This window comes from Macaca nemestrina, chromosome 1 (genome assembly GCF_043159975.1).
Source record: "Macaca nemestrina isolate mMacNem1 chromosome 1, mMacNem.hap1, whole genome shotgun sequence".
NCBI classification, from domain to species: domain Eukaryota; kingdom Metazoa; phylum Chordata; class Mammalia; order Primates; family Cercopithecidae; genus Macaca; species Macaca nemestrina.
Genome location: NC_092125.1, coordinates 158787811 through 158809717, shown reverse-complemented (window position 1 = coordinate 158809717; position 21907 = coordinate 158787811). Strand labels below are relative to the sequence as shown.

Below are 21907 nucleotides of genomic sequence, written 5' to 3'. Positions count from 1 at the left end.
TTTTCCATTACAAACTTCCATGTCATGAGCTGCCCATGGAAAGGGTGACATGGCAAAAAACTGCAGGTGCCCTCTCGGTCCTAAGAGTAGACACTAGCCAACAGCTAGCAAAAAGCAGATTCGTCAGTAATACAGTTGCAAGAAATATAATCTTTCCAGCAATCTGAAAGAGCTTGGAAGTAAATTCTTCCCCATTCAAGCCTCCAAACCAATACCTTTATTGCTGCCTGCTTAGATCCTGAGGCAGAGAACTCAGGCTCAGACACTTGATCCACAGAAATGGTGAGATAACAAATGAGTGTTGTTTTAAGTAACTAAGTTTGAGTAATTTGTTATACAATAGAAAACTAATGAAGCTTTCTAAAACGGCCTTAGTGGTTAAGATGCTGGAATCTGGGAACAACTGCCTGGGCTCACAATTCAGTTCCACCACTTACTTGAAAAGTGATGTAATCACCTTGTCCTCAGTTTTGTCACATATAAAATGAGATAATAATGGCACTTCTATGAATAATTGTGAAGATTAAATTAGTTAATACAGGTAAAACATTAGAATAGTGCCTAACACATCATTATAACTGTTTGCTATTATAATAATGATAAACTAGCAAGTAATATAACCTATTAATAAAATAATACTGTTTTTAAAAATGATAAAATAATAGTAAATAAGCATAAAAATACTTATGATAGATAATATAAAATAACAATATATTATAGTATCACCATTATTATATGTATCAGAGTAGATTACGTTATATTGCAGTAACAAAAATCGCAAAATCTCAGTGACGTTTGGCATCAATATTTATTCTTGCTCATATTAAATGTCCACTGCTGACAGGAGCAGTCTCTATTCATTGTATTCCCATAGACCCAGGCTGATGAAGTAGCTACCATCTTGAATGTTGCCAGCCACTGCACCACAGTCAAAAAAACGTACTGGAGAGCCTCACATTAGTAATTAAATGCTCCAGCCTGGAAGTGACACACCTCATACCCCACTTCTATTTACAACACATTGGCTCCACACAAATATAAGGGAACCAAAAACATCCAATTCTACCACGTATTCAGAAGTAAAGAGAGAGGCAGAAATTTTGGCAAAAAGCACTAAAGACTACCACACTTGCTACTATTAGTGTTAGTGTTCTACTCTTTAACCTATGAACAAATTTTGATAAAACTAAAAACTAAATTTGAGAAAGAAAACAAGGTGCCAACAATACTCAAAAGGGTTAATCTTAGTTATTCTTGCCTTAAGCTGTTTGAGGCTAAACTTGGACTATCCTAAACCTTTGGATGTAAATTATTAGCAAACAAATCACTGGTGTTACAATATATGTCAGTTACACCAAGACATGTTTGCCTCTTAATACTACAGATATTTTATTAAACAGTTGTATTATTTTTAGAATGTAACTTATTATAATTCTATTTGTTTTGATATACCACAAAAGCAGATTTTTATTTTATCAAGATAGAAACCACAAACAACATTAAAAACTACAAAGATGATCATGTGGAAATCTTCATTGCATCAGACTGGGGTCCCCAAATTGTAGGGTCATACTCTATTTCTGGAGGTAGACAATTGCTCCTCCAGCTCCAAGAAGCCAAGCCTATAAGCAAGGATTATTCTGGGATGGAAGAAAGCCTCAGAGTCCAGGAGCAGACCTAACTGAGCAGAGTATACGGTTTGTAAAAGTGTTGTCTTTTGGCCGGGCGCGGTGGCTCACGCCTGTAATCCCAGCACTTTGGAGGCCAAGACGGGCGGATCACGAGGTCAGGAGATCGAGACCATCCTGGCTAACACGGTGAAACCCCGTCTCTACTAAAAATACAAAAAAATTAGCCGGGCGAGGTGGCGGGCGCCTGTAGTCCCAGCTACTCGGGAGGCTGAGGCAGGAGAATGGCGTGAACCCGGGAGGCGGAGCTTGCAGTGAGCCGAGATCGCGCCGCCGCACTCCAGCTTGGGCGTCTGAGCAAGACTCCGCCTCAAAAAAAAAAAACAAAAACAAAGTGTTGTCTTTTGTGACTCAATGGATCTTCACTTGCTACTTCTGGGAAAAACTTAAATCACTTTTAAAAAATAGTATACATAAATAGATAAATATTTATCTGATCTTCAGGTGGTAAATGCTTTTCTAAACCTCACTCTAAAGAAAATAAATACATTTGGCAATACAAAAAATTAAGACTAATGACAATTGAGAAGTTTTTTCTTTCCTAAAAATAATGAAAATAGAAACAATGTCAATATAAGTGAAAAAGAATATACCTATTATATATGTGTGCAGAAAAAAGAGTTAAATCATTCCATATAAAGAGAATGTGTAAATCAATAAAAAGGGATATTGTTGCAGAAAATTAGCAAAAAAGACAAAAAATAATTATACAGGAAGAAGCACAAATGGCCAATAATATATCTAAAAGATACAATCTATTTAATAATCAAAAATTAAAATTAAAATATTTTGTTTTGACTCTTTGCTAAAAATAAAATGATTTATAATAGCCATTATTGGTGAACTTGTAGAAAAATGAAGACTAATATTTGATTATTTAACAAATAATAAATTGAGAAAATACTATCTTCAGTAAAAAAAATGAAATATTAAAAGTGGTATGATCCAGTTTACTAAAATTACAAATAATAAATAATATTTTAGAATACATACACAGAAACAAAAGCTGGAAATCTATAAACCAAAGTTAATTTAAAAAATGGTTACCTATCTTTGGATAGAAAACTGACAAGTGACTTTTGTTCTCTTAACTTAAAAGAAAGATATTTTTCTAAACTTTGAAACAGTCTCAAACTAACAGAAATGTTGTAAGTATAATATAAATAAATTTAATTTGCAACCCTCAAATGGTCATAACACAAACCATTTGAGAGTCAGTTGCCAACATATTACCTCCAATATCTCTGATTACTTTAGCGTGTATTTCCTAAAAATGAAGACATTCATAGGGATACCCAATCACATGAAAACTATCAAAATCATGAAAATAACATTGATACATTATGACTATCTATCTTCAATCCCATTTAATTTCCATTAAATGTCCCCCGAAATGTACATCGTAGCAAAAGAAAACCAGTCCAGGATCACATATTGTATTTAGTTCTCATGTCCCTTTAGTCTCTTTTATTCTGGAATAGTTCCTATAGTTCCTCAAGCTTTCTTTGACTTTCATAACTTTGGTATTTTTGAAGTTTACAAGCAAGTGATTTTTAGATTGTCCCTCAATTGGTGTTTGTCTGGAATTCCCTCATGATTAGATTCTGGTTATGCATCTGTGGCACGAATATCACAGGAAGCAATGATGTATTCTCATTGTATCCTATCAGGTAGTTCGCAATTTTGATTTCTCAGCATTACAAATCATGTTCACTTTGATCATTTTATTAAAATTGTGTCCTCTAGGCTTCTCCATGTAAAGTTACTATTCTTACTTGTAATTAAGAAGTGTTTTATAGACAGATACTTTGGCACTATGCTAATATCCTTTCTCATCAGACTTCTCAATAAACTTCCAAATTTATTAACTGGTTTCTTATTTTGTTTTATTGTAATCTATTAAAAATGCTATTTTGATGCTTAGTTTGTCCTCTGTTTGAGCAGTGGAAGCTTACATGCCTCATCATTTGTTGAGTACTTCTTTGCGTTCTGTCACAGCAAGGTATTCTGAGCTCATCTTATATTTTCCTTGCTCCAGTCCTGGACCAAGTCATTTCTCTAAGGAGTCTTGATCTCTTTTACTGCAGAATGGCATTTAAAAGATAACATTTTAGAGCCAAATATGCTAATTACTTGCTTGTTACTGTTCTTGGGCCGTCAGTATACAGAGCTGTAAAACATTTGTATTTATACCCATATTTACATCTATATTTATTTTTATATATTCCTATAGTTATTGAAATCTATAAATTAATACCAATGCCTTCAATTCCAAGCAAATCTCACAGGATTCTTTCCCATTTTCATCCTTTTCATATTTGCAAATCCCTTCCTTGACAGTGAGAAACCTAGTTCCCATGATTCTTAGTATTTCTTATTTGACTAATGCCCGTGTGTGTAGCAATCTCCTATTCTACTCAGGATCTGACACCCCACAGCAACCCCCTCCCTCCAATCTCTTCTTATCCCGTTGGAGCTCTGTAAGACATGTTGGGCTGTCCACACACAGGAATGCCCTCCTTACCTTGCTTGGGCTCTAACTCCCCATGCAGGGCAGTCTTCCTATGAATATGCCCTCCTAATTTATCTTAATCACTAAGGAGAATGGGTAAGGTGTGCCCTTCCTCTGGGCCATTGCAACTCCTAAACCCTTACCCAACTTCCAGGCTCAGCTCCACCTATGGGCTCTGAGATCCAATTGTTTAGGGAGGGAAAATGAAGGACAAATAGGATTAATATTGGAACTTTTTGATATTTTGCAAAGTTCTTACAATAAACATGTATTTGTTTTATAATTTTAAGGGTTTTTTTGTTAATTTAAAGATCAGATTTTGATACATTAGACCAAGGGTTAGCAATCTTTCTGTAAAGGGCCAAATAGTAAATATTTTTGGCTTTGCACTCTATACAATGACTGTCACAACTGCTCAACTCTGCCATTAGGAAAAGCAGATGATCTTAGCTATATTTCAATAAAACTTTATTTACAAAAATGGGCAGCAGATCATATTTGGCCCTTAAGTCATAGTTTGCCAATCCCTGTACCTAGGGTTTGGGTCCAATAAGGCAAAGTTCAAGCCTATGCATGCTCTTTCAATACCTGTGAGATGTTAAACAAGTAGTTTATTATCTCCAAGCTTCATCTACAATTTTTATGAGTCTCTTATGGACTATCAGTTGAGTAACTACATTGTAAATGGTAAAGTATTACATAATATACTTACTAAAGATGCTAACCCAGAAATGAGTTATGAGAGGGTGAGATGATTAAAAAGGACACATAAATGATCAAAAAAAAAATCCAAAGGAGTTTGGATTTTATATTAGCTAATGGTTATTTACTAACATGAAAACTGAATATGAGGAAGACTGACCTAGCAGTGAGTGAGGGGGTGAAAAAAAATGGCCTTAAAGTGAAGAGCTAAGACATGTTTGTTAGGGCCTAGATACAATACCTGTTGAAACAATTTGATCCAATATAGACTAAGAAGGTAGAGACAGTGAGTCTTTATAACCAATATATAAAGAAAAGCAAATGGTAGGGAGGGGAAAGCAGGACGGAGAGGGAGACGAGGCAGGCGAAGAGAGAGAAATGGGGGGGATTTTTTAAAAGATTCATTTGCATAACAAATTAACAAAACACGTTATTCTGATTCTGCCAACAGGCTATAGCCATTCATACTGAAATTTTAAAAAATTCTTAGACTTAAACTGTACATCACATTTTTTGTATCAAGGAAATGAAACAGAAAAAAATTGCCTAAGACTTAAGTACATTAATTCAAAAGCCTTAAAAGTCAAAGAAGGGAACATCTACAGACTTCATTAAGGAGTCTATTTAATATGGCATTAATATAAAAATAAGAAAACTTGTCTCCATCTCCTGCTAAATTACTTGCTAGAGATCTGGGAGGACTGGTCAGTCTTGAGAATGCCCTATTGATACCTTCCCCGTTGTTTGTTCAATTTTACATATTTGTGCTCTTGAACATCATTGATCTATGATAGTAGCTCGTGGGTGAGAGATTGCTCAAGACAAAAGGTTCACCATTAACATTTTTAGCTATTTTGAAGATTACTACAAATTTCCCAATGAGTCTAAAATTGGTCTAGGAAATTTTATCCTATCAAAAAGAATTCTGTTCTGTCAATGATATGATTTGGTTTATCAGTAAAGACATTAGTTTGGGATCTCAGGAAAAAAAAAATCATAATGTGAAGGTTTAATAATTTGAGAAAATAAATGGCGTGCTCTTTTTTCTCCTCTATAGCCATTGCCTATCCTCCTTGGAGAAGTGTGGCCACCGTTTTTTTCATGAGGTTAATTGTCAAATAAAACCCAATCACAACAGAAAATCATTTTATGCTTAAAAACAATGGGTTCAGATGTGAGGGGAACAAGTGGGAAAGAGAAGCAGAAGCAGTTTGACCCTAAGTTTCTAGTGTTGGCTCTGCTTCTTTCGTAAGACAGGAGATCGTTATTTTACTCCTGCTCTATGATAAACATAAAGTACAGTGCTCAGCAAACTAGATGTTCAATAAATGAATAAACAAATATAAGACCTTGGGTAAGTCATTTACCCTATCTGGAACCATTTTAAATTTTTGAAATAATATTCTTATTTTAATTTGATATGAAGATTTACAATGTGCTCTATCAATGGTAAGTGAAGAGTAGCTGTGATGATGATGGTGATAAATAAAAAATAGAGTTGCTATGTCCCCAGATTCCGCTGCCCATTTATTTTCTTTTACTCAAGACATTTTTGACCCTTTCAATATCCAGTGGAAACATAACTGAAATGTATAAAAACCTGGAAGCAAATATTTCTCTCTAATTTAGAGAAAGAATGATGTTCCAATCCCATGATAATCCCAGAGTCAACATTCTTCTAGATAGAGGAAAAATGAGGGGTACATAGACAGGAGGGTTGAAACCCATTCTTATGAGAAAGAAGAGGCCACTACGTTTGTTCAGAAAAGATGAGAACAAAATGCTAATGCACTGAGCCAATGGACTGGCTGAGGTGCCTGCTTTGATGCTTGGACATAACAACGAAGAGATCCCCAGTTACCAATGATTCCCAGCCCAATGCTCCAGCCCTTTGTCACTTATTAGACACACTTCCTCTTTAATAAAATTCTAATTCAAGGGTACATGTCAGATGGGGATGATTTGGAAACATTTTAGGGACTGAAGGTTTATCAAAGTACTGTAATGGCCATAGAATGATTAAAAGGAATGTGTGTGTTCAAATACAAATGAAGAATGATCTGAAGGTAGGGCACAAGGAATAGCAGATGGTAGCTATTAATTATTAGCCTATTACCAAGGCTTCAGTCCAGTAAGAAAGAAGGTATTCTACGTCTGACTCATCATCATCTAACCATTTTACTGCTTTGATTTCTCATAAGAACACTAAAAGAAGACATTTCCTCCTTCTGTTGCTATGTTTGAGAGAGAAAATTGTGTGGCAATTTATGGAACAGTACCACATTAAATTCCTGAACATATATGTCAGGAGCACAATAGACACACACACACACTCAAAATGCCAAAAACACGAATAATGAACAGTTCTGGAGACACTATTCTGATATCTCTTGTTCTTAATTAATGCAATTCTATAAGACTGCACTGGCAGATGGGGATCGAGACCCCCCCTCTCAGGCTTGTCTGCATTGAGGTAGCATATAATAAGCGTGTAGTCAGTTTGTGCCCTAGTCAAACGGTTTTAATAAAACCCTACAAGCACTTCAGATCTGAAGCTGGGGGTGTGTGGGAGGTAATGCTAGGCATGAGTTGAGCCCAACTTTATGAATGAAGTGGCTACATGTCATTAATGTTTCAATAGGTCCCCTAACAAGGGTAATTGGATCTCCAGGGAACCTCACCAAGCTTCCACGTTAAATTTGCCAGTGGTGAGGATGCTCAGGTCTTGAAGGTAAGCGGAACCATTCCTGTTTTACCTTGAACCCAAGGGTCAAGCAGGCCTAAGGGAAATAGTTGGAAACTGTCATTTAACATTATCACCGACATGTACTGTATTTCCAAGCAGCCTGCAAAAGGAGCCAGAGACATGCATACATGGCCCCGAGCTGCAGGGTGGTAGCATGTCACATGTCTGGTAACAGAAGGGGATAACCATCCCAGTACAAACTTGACATATATAAATTGATTACATAAGTGGGCAGTGGTGGTCCTTTCAAGTATTCTCCTTTTGTTTGAGCTTTACAGTAAAATTACCAGCAGCAGTTTACAATTAAGGGGAATAATAATAACTGAATATGCTTTCATCTGCACATACAATTACAATGAACTGCATGCCTTAATAGGATTGTGAAAAATCTGCGTTTGACCCATAGAAAAAAGTAAACATTCTTGTTCTGGATACTATATCATTATCACAACAAAGAGAAACTCCTGAAATCTGATGATTTAAACATCTGGAGAATGTTAATCACTTCAAAATGACGGATGTTTTTTATTTCAGCTTTTGACAGACACACTCCTTTCATAGATAGATGATTATTTACATAAATTACATCATCAATGTGAAAAAAATCAGAATAACTTCAAAGGATAAAATGCTTAATTAAAAAGAGACTTGTATTTCTATTTTTTCTCTCTTTCTCTGTTTTTCCTCTAAAGGAGGAGTAAAAAGGCAAATCTACCAATTCCATTGTAGGTGAATATGTAATGAGGAAGTTGTGTTTTTAAATTTCTTCATGTAGAATACATTTAACTTTAAGAATAAATTACTCAATTTTTAGTATCCTGAAACTTATTAATTGCTTTAAATCCACTTCTGATTTCTAACGTTTCCCTTTTTAAAATGGCAATTTGGGGTTCACTTAGTCATTCCAATAGCTGAAACAGAACAGATTCAAGCTCAAGTTGAGTCTGTAATTCACCCTCTCTTTTTGTTCAACTTTCAAATTAGCCTTGGTAGATGGAGGGAAACAAACTTTTAAAGCAACTCAGCACTGAACGAAGAGTTTAATAGATCTTAATTCATTGTTAATGCAGGGGTTCTTTTGTTTTGTTTTTTTGTTGTTGTTGTTTTTTGTTTTCGTTTGTTTGTTTTTGTTTTTTAGTGGGACCTGAGAAAATAAAAGTCAAGAGCAGCCCAAAGAGAAAGAATTGAAAACTCTGCCCTTTCAAGGAGCTCTGGCTGCAGTCCCTCAGGGTCGGCCTCTGACTGGCGGCATGCTGCCTTATGCTGGTTGGTAGAACTGGTGCAATTTTGTTGATCCACTACAATTTCCTCCTACACTCAGAACTGATCTGCAGACTGACCTTAGACAATTTGTCTTCTTTCAGGGAGAAATGTCACCCAAAAGGAAGCTATTAAGTCAAGAAGGTAATTCTCTTAGAACAGTCCACTGTATAAACAGAACTTGACCTCAAGTAATTTATTGCTGGTCCCTAACAAAGAGACTTAAGATTTAGGTTTGATATAGTTGAGATCTGAATCTGTCAATACAAAGGGCAAGCCAGAACCTCGCCGGATTTCTTTTGAGTGGCCGTATTTAGAATATAAGCCAGATCAATATATTGTTCACACAGGAAAGTGGCATTTGGTCATTTAGAATGAAAAGTTCATTTTATTAACAAATCAGAAATTTGTACTTGCACAGTTCAGTCACTTCTTTAATTACTCCTAGATGATTTTTGTGAGGCTAATACCTAAACATGATATAAAGACTGTATTTCCTTGAAAACACTGAGCTAGTTTCGATGCTCAAGATACAGGTATGTCCCACATTGCTAAGAGGTTTATTTTCTTTTTAACAGAGTGGAAAGTGAAAAGTTAAATTTCTTAATTGAGTGGAATGAATCATGTTACTTGGGGGCACAGAATCCAATCAATGAGCATCTCATAGTTCAAGATCTGATAGGGTCAAACTGCTAAGCTGTCTCTTGACAATATCTCATGGACCACCTTTGACAGATGGATATTAGAGAGACTTCTAGAAAATAAAAAAAAAAAAGGAAGAGGAGAAGAAAGCAAAGAAAGGGTAAGAAGTATATTAGGAAAACCCTTTAACTCACTTTAAATTCTTTGTTTTGTGGTTACTATGGTGAAATTTCCCATTTCCTATTTACAAATGAGGATTTTTCTGCCTTTTCTATTACAACTCTAAATCTCAGTTCCCTTGATTAATGAATAGCTGGTTCAATGATTCCCTTGTAAGATCCAGGTATTCTGCTGTGTCTACTTTCATTGATAAAATTCTCCCCTACCTCCATCTCACCATTTCTAGGCCTTCTCTTTTCCAAGTACCTCTCTCCTCCTCAAGTCCCATCCAATTCACTAACCAGCTCTACCAGCCTGGAGACCACCCACATCCTACAAATGGAAAAGTGCTGAGAACCTGTCAGCCACAGCTGACAGAGAGTCAGTCAGGGTAGATTTTAATGCTGTGAACATTTTGCTGATATTTTTCCACAGAGCACTACCTGATGTTGACATTTTAGGTTTCAAAGTAGCAACTAATACTTTGCTTCTTGACTGGCACTAACTTTCAAAACAGTAACTAGAAAGCCTTGAAACTTTTAGAAATCTCCATTTGTTCAGTCTATAAAATGGGGCTAACACCACAACTGAATCCCCTAGAAAAACTGCAATGCCTCCCTCACGTGGATGAAGAGCTTTGAGATCTTCACAGGAAAATTCTAAAGAAGGAATTGGAGAGTATAGTGATGTTTTTCTAAATTAAAAGTGACAACCAGCATTTAGTAGGGGAATCAGAACACAGAATTGAGAGCAGGAAGCCTTATATTCATTACAACAGATGGTTTAGTTTTCACTGAAGAGGAAGCAGCTGAGTTAATGAACAGGGGTATGTCCTTAAAAGATTCAGCAGCCATCCAAATACACAGGAACAATCTAGTGGAAACTAAAGACTTGGACTAGTCTGTATTATACAAAATAAAGCATCCCTACTGAGTTTGACTTCAGCTGGCTGAAGTCATAAGGCATAGTGTTCTACTATTAAATAACACTAATATAATTACTACTGGCACAACTTTAAAAAAACAGGACTTTGTTCAAATTCTTAACACAAAGATAAGTCACATAGCAAATCTGTAATCAATGCCTGTTGAAAAAAATATTGAATGATTTTCAGTTCAAGGAAAGTGTTTTCACTGCTTGGCTTTTCTCTCATCTCTTGCCCATCTCTGCTTTTCTTTTTTTATTTAAAAAAGAATAAAACATTTCATTTGAAATATAAAACATGCCACAAAGCACAGGATGTAATATAACAGACCTCTGTTTTCCACCACCAAGATTAAACAGACTTTAATGTTTTTTAAATATATGCTTGATATCTCCCTCTTTCATAGACATAAATGTCATATAGCTATAGCCTCACCCCGTCATCCTTTTCCCCTCAGTTCTGCTCAAAGGTGAAAACTTATCTGCAGTTTTTTAAAAATCATTTTTGTACATATGTTTGTACTTTCACTACATTAGTATGTGTTCCATACGCTATCATTTCATTTCACACTTTTCGTACATGGTATTATGCTTTGTATATCCTCTTGCAACTTTCTAACATATTAAAATTTATTCATATTTATGTATGTGATTTAACAACAGAATAACGTTTCTTTATCCCTTTATGTGAATAACCTATTCCCTTCCTAAGGGGATAGGTCTCAGTAACTGCTAGATTGATCCCAATTAATAGGATGGTGGGATTTTTTGTTTTGTTTTTTACTATTACAAACAAGGCTGAAAATAACTTTTTTGTGTATATATTCTTGAATGCATGTAAGAGAGTTTTTCTAGGAATCAAATTGCTAGAAGCTATGGAATTATCATCTTCATTCTCATGCATTGCCACATTCCTCTCTAAAATGGTAACAATTTACACTACCATCAGCAATAAATAAGAATTGCTGTTTCCTCACATCATCACTAACACTTGATGTAAACCAACTGTTTACTTTTTGTCAGTTTAATGGTTGTGAAGTTATATCTCATTGATGTTTTAATTTTCTCTGACTACTAATACTATTGAGCGTTCTTTTATATTTTTTTGACTATTTACAGTCCTATGAATTGCTTCTTCATATCCTTTGCTAATTTGCCTTCTGACTTTATGTCTTCTTATTCTTGTTGGTTTTTAAGACATAGGTTGCAAAATGTCTTTCTGTCAGTCTTTTCATCTTACGATGTCTTTTTCATGAAACTGCTTTCATCTTAATGGGCTTAAATTTATTGATATTTTCCTCTGTGATTTTTGCGTTTTGTATTCTGTTAAAGAAATGCTTCTTCACATAATGCCATAAAAGTTTTCTCTAATATTTTCTTTTAAAAGATTTACAACTTTTATTTTTATATTGTTATAATTATTATTTTTTTTTGTAGAGACAGATTCTCACTCTGTCACCCAGGCTGGAGTGAAGTGGCGCGATCTCGGCTCACTGCAATCTCAGCCTCCCAGGTTCAAGCAATTCTCCTCCCTCAGCCTCCTGAGTAGCTGGGACTACAGGCACACGCCACCACACCCAGTTAATTTCTTTTGTATTTTAGTAGAGATGGGGTTTCACTGTGTTGCCCAGGCTGGTCTCAAGCTCCTGAGCTCAGGCAATCTTCCTGCCTCGGCCTCCCAAAATGCTAGGATTACAAGTGTGAGCCACTATTTTTAAAATTAACTTTTGCATAATATATAGGGGTCTGTTTTAATCTTGTCCCTGTGTTAAGAATTGAATAACTTATCCCTCATCCTATTATTTGCAACTCTCTTTTTTCATAGACTAAACTTCCCAATATATATGATTTTCCTAGGTCTCTATTTTTATAGTTTTATACCAATATCACACTTTGGCTACCCAAAGATGTCCGCGTCCTAATCTCTGGACTCTGTGAATATGTAACCATGCATGGCAGAAGGAACTTTGAATATTTGATTAAATTAAGGACCTTGAAATGGGGATATCCTGGATTATTCGGGTGGGCCCAACCTCATTCAGCAGTCAATAAAAGGATACACCTTTTCCAAGCTGAGATTAGAGTTAGAGGGAGATATAATTACAGCAGAATGGTGAAAACCATGCAAGGTGGTTGGCTTTGAAAATGGAGAAAGGAAGCATGAGCCAGGAATGCTGGCTGCTTCTAGAAGCTGGAAAAGGAAAGGAAATATCTCCCCAAGGGACTGTAGAAATGAATATAGCCCTTCTGACAGCTTGATGTTAGCCCAGTAAGAATTGTATTGAAATTATAATCTACAGAATGTTAACATAATATATTTGCATTGTTGTAAGCCATTAATTTTATAGCAATTTGTTATAGCATCCATAGAAAACCAATACAAATAAATGTAAGAAGAACTCTCTCCTACTGTTTTTCTTTTCTAATCTTCCTGGTTATTTCTGGACCTTTATTCTTTTATTTGAACTTTAGATGAATGATGAATGAATTTCATGAAATTATATGAAAAATATAATTTTGATTAGAATTGTATTAAATTGTATTAAATTCCAATCAATTTGGCAGAAGTGGCTGTTTTTATAGTAGTAACTCTTTCCATAAAGTTGGTGTAATGGTGAATTTTTTAATAATTCATTTAAATTTATTTATTTATATTTTAAGTGGTGGGATACATGTGCAGAATGTGCAGGTTTGTTACATAGGTAAACGTGTGCCATGGTGGTTTGCTGAAACTGTCAACCCATCACCTAGGTTTCAAGCCCTGCATGCATTAGCTATTTGTCCTGATGCTCTCCCTTCCCTTCCCCCTACCCTCCACAGGCCCTTGTGTGTGTTGTCCCCCTTCCTGTGTCCATGTGTTCACATTGTTCAACTCCCACTTATGAGTGAGAACATGCAGTGTTTGGTTTTCTGTTCCTGTATTAGTTTGCTGAGGATGGCGGCTTGCAGCTTGTGATGGCAAATTTTACATGTCAAGTTGACTGGGCCATAGAGTGCTTAGATATTTAGCTAAATATTATTCTGGATGTTTCTATGAGAGTGTTTTTGGATGAGATTAACATTTAAGGTGATAGACTGAATAAAAGAGATTGTCCTCCCTAACGTGGGTGGGCCTCAGCCAATCAGCTGAAGGATTGAATGGAACAAAAAGGCTGACCCCTCCCTCCAATAAGACAGAATTCTTTCCTTACTGACAGCTTTTGAACTGGGACATTGGCTTTTTTCCTGCCTTCAGACACTAACTTAAATACTGGTTCTTCCTGGATCTCAAACCTTCTAGACTTTAGTCTGGAACTAAACCATTGGCTCTCCTAGGTCAGCTGATTCAGTCAGCTGATTCATCCTGCAGATCTTATGACTTGCTCACCTTAATAATCACATGAACTGATTCCTTATGATAAATGTCTTTATATATACATTTTCAGGTCATCTTTTCTAATTTTTCTCCATGTAAGTTTTTCACATATTTTAATAGATTTATTCCTGAGTACCATATAGGTTTTATTGGTATTATAAATGGTACCTATTTTGTAATTTTAATTTATAGTTTGATGCTTGAGTATAGATTCTGCATAAATAAATTTTGAATATTTATTTAATTCCCAGAAATGTAACTGAACTCTGCTATTGTTTCTAATGCTTTGTGTTCTCTTGGACAGTCTATTAATCAATATTAACCATTTTGTTTCGAATTTCTAATCTTTATGTACTCCCTTCTCAATCTGCTAAAGTGTTATAACACGTATATTGTGTTATAACATGTGTATTTGTGAAAGTAAGCTAAATGTTACAAAAAATAGATGAAAGCTTTCAGTGGCTTTGTAAAACTGAATTATCAATTATGTAGTTCAACATATATTGGCAGGAGAACTCTGCTGCATACAGTTAGTCCCTGTATTAAGCTGTTCTTACATAGCTATAAAGAAATGCCTGAAAGTGGGTAATTTATAAAGACAAGAGGTTTAATTGGCTCATGGTTCTGCAGCTGTACAAGGATGGCATCAGCATCTATTCAAAAGCTCCCTGAAGTCTCTGGGGAGGCCTCAGGGAGTTTTTACTCATGGCAACAGCAAAGTGGGAGCTTCATGTCACATGGAGAAAGCTGAAACAAGAGACAGGGGGAGGTGCCACACACTTTTTTAAATAACCAGATCTCATGTGAACTCAAAGAGAGAGTTCACTTATCACCAAGGGGATGGTGACAAGCCATTCATGAGGGCTCTGCCTCCATGATCTGAGTACCTCCTACCAGGCCCCATCTCTAACACTGAAGACCACATTTCATCATGAGATGTGGAGGGGACACAAATCCACACCATATCATTCCACCCTTGGCCCCCAGAATCTCATGTTCTTTACACATTGCAAAATACAATCATCCCATGCCAATGGCTCCTCAAAAGTCTCAAGTAATTTCAGCATCACTCATAAGTCAAAAGTCTCATCTGAGACAAAGAAAGTCCCTCCTACCTATGAGCCTATAAAACCAAAAACAGTTATTCACTTCCAAGATACAATGGGGGTACAGGAATTGGGTAAACTTTTCTGTTACCAAAGAGAGAAGTGAGACAAAAAAAAGAAGCTGCAGGCCCCATGCAAGTTCTAAACATATCATGGCAATCACTAAATCTTAAAGTTCCAAAATAATCTCCTTTGACTCCATGTCCCACATCCAGGGGTTCACAATGGTGTAAGGGGTGGGCTCCCAAGGCCTTGGGCAGCTCCATCTCCATGGCTTTGCAGTGTTCAGCCCTTGGGGCTGCTCTCACAGGTTGTTGAGTTCCTGTGGCTTTTCCAAGTGTGGGGTGAAAGCTACCAGTGGATCTACCATTCTGGGGTCTGGAGGACTGTGGCTCCCTTCTCAGAGCTCTACTAGGCAGTGCACCAGTAGGGACTCTGTGTGGGGTCTCCAACCACACATTTCCTCTTAGCACTGCCCTAGTAGAGGTTCTGCGTGAGGGCTCCACTCTTGCAGCAGGCTTCTGCCTGGACACGCAAGCTTTTCCATACATCCTCTGAAATCCAGGCAGAGGCTGCCACACCTCTTTCACTCTTGCACTCTGTGCACTTGCAGGCTTAACACCACATGAAAGCCACCAAGGCTTATGGCTTGCACTTTCTGAAGTGGTGGCTTGAGCTGTATCTGGGCCTCTTTGAGCTGAGGCTGGAGACAGAGTGGGCCTGGGTGTGCAGAGGGCTGTTCTGAAGCTGTGCAGGGCAGCAGGGCCCTAGGCCAGGCCCAGGAAACCATTATTTCCCCCTAGGCCTCAGGTCCTGTGATGGGAGGGGCTGCCTTACAGATCTCTGAAATGCTTTGTAGGCCTTTTTCCTATTGTCTTGAGTATCTGCACCTGGCTCTTTTTAGTTAAGCAAATCTCTCCAGCAAGTGGTTGTTTCACAGATTGCTTGAATTTCTCTCGTTGAAAAACTTTTCCTTTCTCTGCCACATGGCCAGGCTGCAAATTTTTCCAACTTTCACTCTCGGCTTCTCTTTTAAATATAAGTTCCAACTTTAAGTCATTTCTTTGCTCCTGCATCTGAATATAGGCTGTTAGATGCAGCCAGGCAATTTCTTGAATGCTCTGCTGCTTAGAAATTTCTTCTGCCAGATGCCCTAAATCATCACTCTGAAGGTAAAACTTCCACAGATCCCTAGGGCATGAACACAATGCAGCCAAACTCCTTGCTAAGGCATAACATGGGTGACCGTTGCTCTCGTTCTCAATAAGTTCCTCATTTCCATCTGAGACCTTGGCAGCCTGGACTTTACTGACAATATCGCTATCGGTATTTTGGTCACAAGTATTTACAAGTATCTAAGATATTCTAAACTTTCCCTCATTGTCCTGTCTTCTTCTGAGCCCTCCAAACTCTTCCAGCCTCTGCCTGTTACCTGGTTCCAAAGTTACTTCCACATTTTCAGGTATCTTTATAGCAGTACTCCACTCCTCAGTACCAATTTTCTGTATTAGGCAATTCTTGAATTACTATAAAGAAATTCCTGAGACTGGGTAATTTGTAAAGAAAAGAGGTTTAATTGACTCACGGTTCTGCAGGTTGTACAAACATGGTGTCATCATCTGCTTGGCTTCTAGGGAAGCCTCTGTGAGCTTTTACCCTTTTCAGAAGGTGAAGCAGGAGCTTTCATGTCACATAGCAAAAGCAGGAACAAGAGAAGGGGAGAAGTGTCATATACTTTTTGACAACTAGATCTTATGTGAACTCAAAGCAAGAGTTCATTTATCACCAAGAGGATGGTGTTAAGCTATTCATGAGGGATCTGACCCCATGATTTAAGCACCTCCCACCAGGTCCCACCTCCAACACTGGAGACAACATTTCAGCATGAGATGTGGACAGAACACATTCAAACCATATCAATCCCAGACTTAAGCACCTTCCTTTATGTGACTCAGCCATCTTCTAGGACTTTCTCCTCCTCGGCATAAAGTCACATGGATAGAGAAAGAGAGAGCCTGGAGAGTTGTATGGAAGGTTTCTTTATGGCCCAGTTGTTGAAGCGATGTAAATCACTTTTCCCTCATTGTATTAACTAGATCTCAGAGTCGCCTGATTCTACCAAACTGCAAAGGAGACAGAGATATAGGCAAGGCACCCAGGAAGAAAGAGAAGTAGGATTGGTAAACACATAGCAGTCATTGGTGGTATCCTAGTTTTCTTTAGATAGCTATTTGGAATCAGAATTTCTGGTCCAAAGCATATGCACTTTTAAAGATTTCATGTTATTTTTATACTTTATTTTTGCATACAATGTGATATGGGAATATTGATACAATTTCAAATTGTCCTCAGCAATAGTAACGGTATGCAATTAAGACTTATTTAAAAAATTGATCAAGCTCTGTCTAAGGCTGCTATCCTCTATGAAGTTATAGTGACAGTCTAGAATTTCTTCTATCTAAAAACTGACTCCCAACAGACTACATTGTTCAGAGACTGTTACGTATGTCATCTCTGGGAAAAATAAACAAACAAACAAACTACAGAGGCACCATATTCCACAGGAAATATCTTTATCTTCATTAAACCAGGTTAACAATAAGAATGACATGAAGAAAATTCATGAAAGAACACCCAAAGCCGCTAGGGAGGGAAGAGAGGAAGTGGGGGTGGCTTGCTGATCATGAAGATGGTAAGAGTGAGAGTGTGGTGAGGTTATGAAGTATGTAAAGGCCACAGCTCTGCTCTACTTCTTGCTGAGATAAATTTATCTTTCTCCTTCAACCGATGGCTCTTTGAATGTTTGTGAATGCCTCTCAACTTCATCAAAGGCCATTTTGTAAATACAGTTTAATTTACACAAATTTTGCTACCTGGAAGAACAATTTCCCCAAATTGTCTTCACTTCTGCACTTCAAACCCTTGCTTAGGAATTTCCAGGAAAGTCTCCATACCATCGGTCAACTAGGCACTAACTTCTCTGTGATGGGCATCAACCACTGTTATGTTACATTTCTAACACAGGATTGCTGGGCTTGTAATAAGGAAGAGTTAGCTCCACTTATTCTATAAAGGAATGTAAATAACACGTGATGATGTATTTAGGGATCTAGCATCCAGATTAGAGAGAGTTAGTTGATTGGTTACTTACATAACAAGTGACTTCCAAAAGGAAAAGTACTGACATGATGGTGTGTATGTGAATAAAGGTCAGGTACCAACCATAACTGTCTGCAGCCTAAATCTCAGATTTTCCAGTTTTCCCTCATCTTTGAGCCCTAGGGGTTAGTCATAATAGGAAGTCTCCAGAAGAATGAGCTCTGGGTGTAATTTTGTCATCCTGTGGCAAAAAGCGCTGTAGAAGAACAAGTACAACTTCCTTCCCAGGATGGCTGTGGTTAGCCAACACATTGCTGGCTGAAATTCCTAACTGTGAAAGAGAGTAGCAAATTAGCTAATCAGAATTGCAAATAAGGTGAAAACAATGTGATAATTTATTCTGAAGGCTAAATTAAAAAGCAGGCTATGCTAATACTAACCCCAAAATCTACTTAGCCCCTTTTCACATTTTATTAAATCCCTTAATTTCTCTCCCTGTGTAACTGTGTCTCTTTTCCCCTTTCTGCTTCTAATATTTTCCTTCATGTGCCTTCCTCATTCTTTCTCCAATATTTCCATTTTGTCCACTTTTTTCTCTTTCCACTCCATCTTTAACTTCTTTATCTTCTTATCCCCCCACGATTTTGTCCCCTTCCCAGAAGTCATTAACTGGTCTTTATCACGATACCAAATATATTTTTAGTATTGATCATTAGTGTTAAAGACAGTCTTTAAAAATTCCTCGGTCTTAATATAAAAGTCAAATTAATTGAATGTTTCATATACAAATTTAAGTAACCTAACCTCATCTGAACACTTGGTGTGCTTCAGAATTCCTTTGATTCTTTTTTTTTTCTTTAAAGTGAGCATAAAAATCTCCTAAAGAGGACACTAAAATGCACTTGTCTGTCCTCTCCTTTCTGATTATGCAAGTTTAGAGTGGAACTGGGGACTTCTCATTTTTACCAAATATCCATAGGTGATTCAGATATAGGTGATCTGTAAGATCACACTTAGTGAAACCTTGCTTTTTCTTATCTTTAATTGTTCTCTACACTGTCTCCCACGTTACCAATTTTAAAATCTATTATTCTTCTTCTTTTCTTTCTTTCTTTCTTTCTTTCTTTCTTTCTTTCTTTCTTTCTTTCTTTCTTTCTTTCTTTCTTTTTTTTTTTTTTTTTTTTTTTGATATGAAGTCTTGCTCTGTGGCCAGGCTGGAGTGCAGTGGTGTGATCTTGGCTCACTGCAGCCTTCACCTCCTGGGTCTAACCAATTCTCCTGTCTCAGTCTCCCAAGTAGCTGGGATTATAGGAATGCTCCCCACGTATTTCACTATGTTGACCAGGCTGGTCTTGAACTCCTGCCTGCCTCAGCCTCCCAAAGTGCTGGGATTACAGATGTGAGCCACCGTGCCGGGTGGTTCTTTTCCTTAACTAGTGTTCCATTATTGGAATGCTAAGCATGTGGGAGTGATTTATATCCTACTGCTCAAGATCATCACCAACGTCTGATTGCAAAAATTCAAAAAATTGCAACCTCAGGTATAAATGGGTTAAACCCCAGTATTCACTATCTACAGACGACCTTGCGTGTTACTTAACAGAGAACAAGGTAACTAAGGTGCATTTCTTCAGTTTCCATTCTTTGAGCATCTCTCTCTCTTTTTCTGAATCCATCCTTGCAACTCTTCTCTTTATGACAGAGGCAAGAGAACTTCCTATCCAAGGCTGATATTGTGCCCTGTATCTTGAGGCTATCTGCAATCCCGTCATACAGAAGACAACTCTCCCTCCTCTAACTGCCATCATTCTTCCTCCCTCCTTCTCTCCTTCCCTCTCCCACCTTCCCCACCTCAATAATCCTTTACCTTTCTTGTTGTTGTCATTCTTATTATTAATGAAATACAGATTTATTTCTCCTATGAACTGGTAACCATCTTGAGGACAGGGTCTGTATATTCCTTTTTGTATACCTACCTACAAAGCATCTGGTTCAAACCTGTATTCACAATGAGCCTTCAATAAATATTTGTCGAATAAATGATTAATATTCTTCTCCCTAAAACAAAACAAAACTGAATTGGTTGCTTTGTCCTTAGGTGTGTTTCTCAAAGGAATATTATTTTTGAATCATGAAGATGATGATTCCTCTGTTGGATTAAGGAATTACACTAGTAACTGGAGAGCTGGTCAGAGGCAGGAACAATCAGAAAATGTAGTGAACTTTCCCATCCAGAATTGCCATTAAAACTAAAATATTTAGGAACAACTTTCTCAAGAAACATGCAATATTTATACATAGGAAACCACACTGAGTGAGATATGCAAGGAACCTTGAATAAATGGAAAGTCACATTTATTCTTCTGGGAGCCGAAGGCTAAATACTGTAAAAATGTCAATACTTCATAAAGAATTCTTCCAACATTACTTTATACTTTTTCAAGCCACTAAGAAACTCAAGGTGTTTATATTCAGGGCAACATAAATCTATGTTCCCGAGAAAAAAAAAAAAAAGAAAAATAAAAGAAACCCAACCCAGAATATGATAATAGTTTTGATTTTCTATCTTGGCCAATGGAGGGGGCAGTTTCAGAGTCTTCTGTGTGGTGTTTGCCTCTGTGCTAGTCCTTATCCCACAGATCAAGGAACCCATGGGAGGGCTCTGCCAATTACTAAACATGGACATTTCAATTATACACTTGAGGCCTGGGAAAGTGGCCACTGCATTTGTGAACACAACTGACCCACTGAGGGAGATCAAGGTTGGGACTCCATTTACTACCTGGATCCCACCGACCGCTGCTCTAATAGAAGAATCCATTGTGACACTTCCTTCAATGTCAACTTGTACAGTGTTTCCAGTAGTCCTTGAAATGTCTGGGTATTCTTACTCCAATGTATGGTCACCTAAGTGAAAGGCCATATGTTCCTTTCAAGAAAGATATGGAGAATCATTATGATAAAACTTGCCTTGCTATTCTAAGATTCTTCCTCATGGAGACATAGCCTCTCTTTTTAGGCGCTGGGTTTAGGTCTGAAAATTGCCTGGTTCAGATCGGAATCAAGACTTTTTAACTAGGGCAGGAGCCCTCAGCTTTCTGATCATCCATGCTCACTTTCTTTTCGTTAAGAAAGTTAAGCATATGCTTGTTGACTGCCCATCCATCTTGCCCATAGGAATGCTGAGTTCCATGGACAAACTCTATAGTTCTATGTAGGTCAGACCTTTTGGATGCCACTCTGAACTTGGTACTCATTAAAATAATTTTGCCTATTTTGCTTCTGGTGGTTACATGTTGTCACTTTGTCTCTGTTATTTCAGAATCTTTTTATCCCTTTGCTACCAGAAAGCCTAGTTCTGCAACAGTCCTGGATTACAGAGAACAGCCATCATTGATCTTGATGATGCTAATGCCGCCTTCTCCAGCACATTCTTTATTATTTTGGCAGTCTTCCCCAGCTGAACATAGCTGATTGGCAGTCTAGTGTGCTCACCTCTTGGGTCTTTTAATCCCTTCTACTACCATCTCCCATAGCAAATCTGCATTTCTATTTCATTTAGTGTGGGCGATCAGTTTTTCCAAGCTTTCAACAGCCATTCTAGAACATACTAGTGTTGTCTCCTGGGGTCCTTGCTTGGGCATTAAATCCTGTGTCCTGGCAAAACACTCTCATATTGATAAACTCTCTCTTCTCCAATTTGATATTCTATCC

The 21907-nt window shown here is 37.3% G+C and overlaps 1 protein-coding gene across 1 annotated transcript in view; it reads left to right on the top strand.

Moving 5' to 3' along the window:
- Nucleotides 1-11991, top strand: part of LOC105482653 (tRNA-yW synthesizing protein 3 homolog) — a 67036-nt gene extending 55045 nt beyond the window's left edge. Inside the window, exons 6-9 of the transcript XR_987746.3 lie at nucleotides 7544-7633; nucleotides 8787-8914; nucleotides 9013-9052; nucleotides 9487-11991. The gene's annotated coding sequence lies outside the window, so the exon portion shown is untranslated. The remainder of the gene's footprint in view (nucleotides 1-7543; nucleotides 7634-8786; nucleotides 8915-9012; nucleotides 9053-9486) is intronic.
- Nucleotides 11992-21907: the final 9916 nt, after the last annotated feature.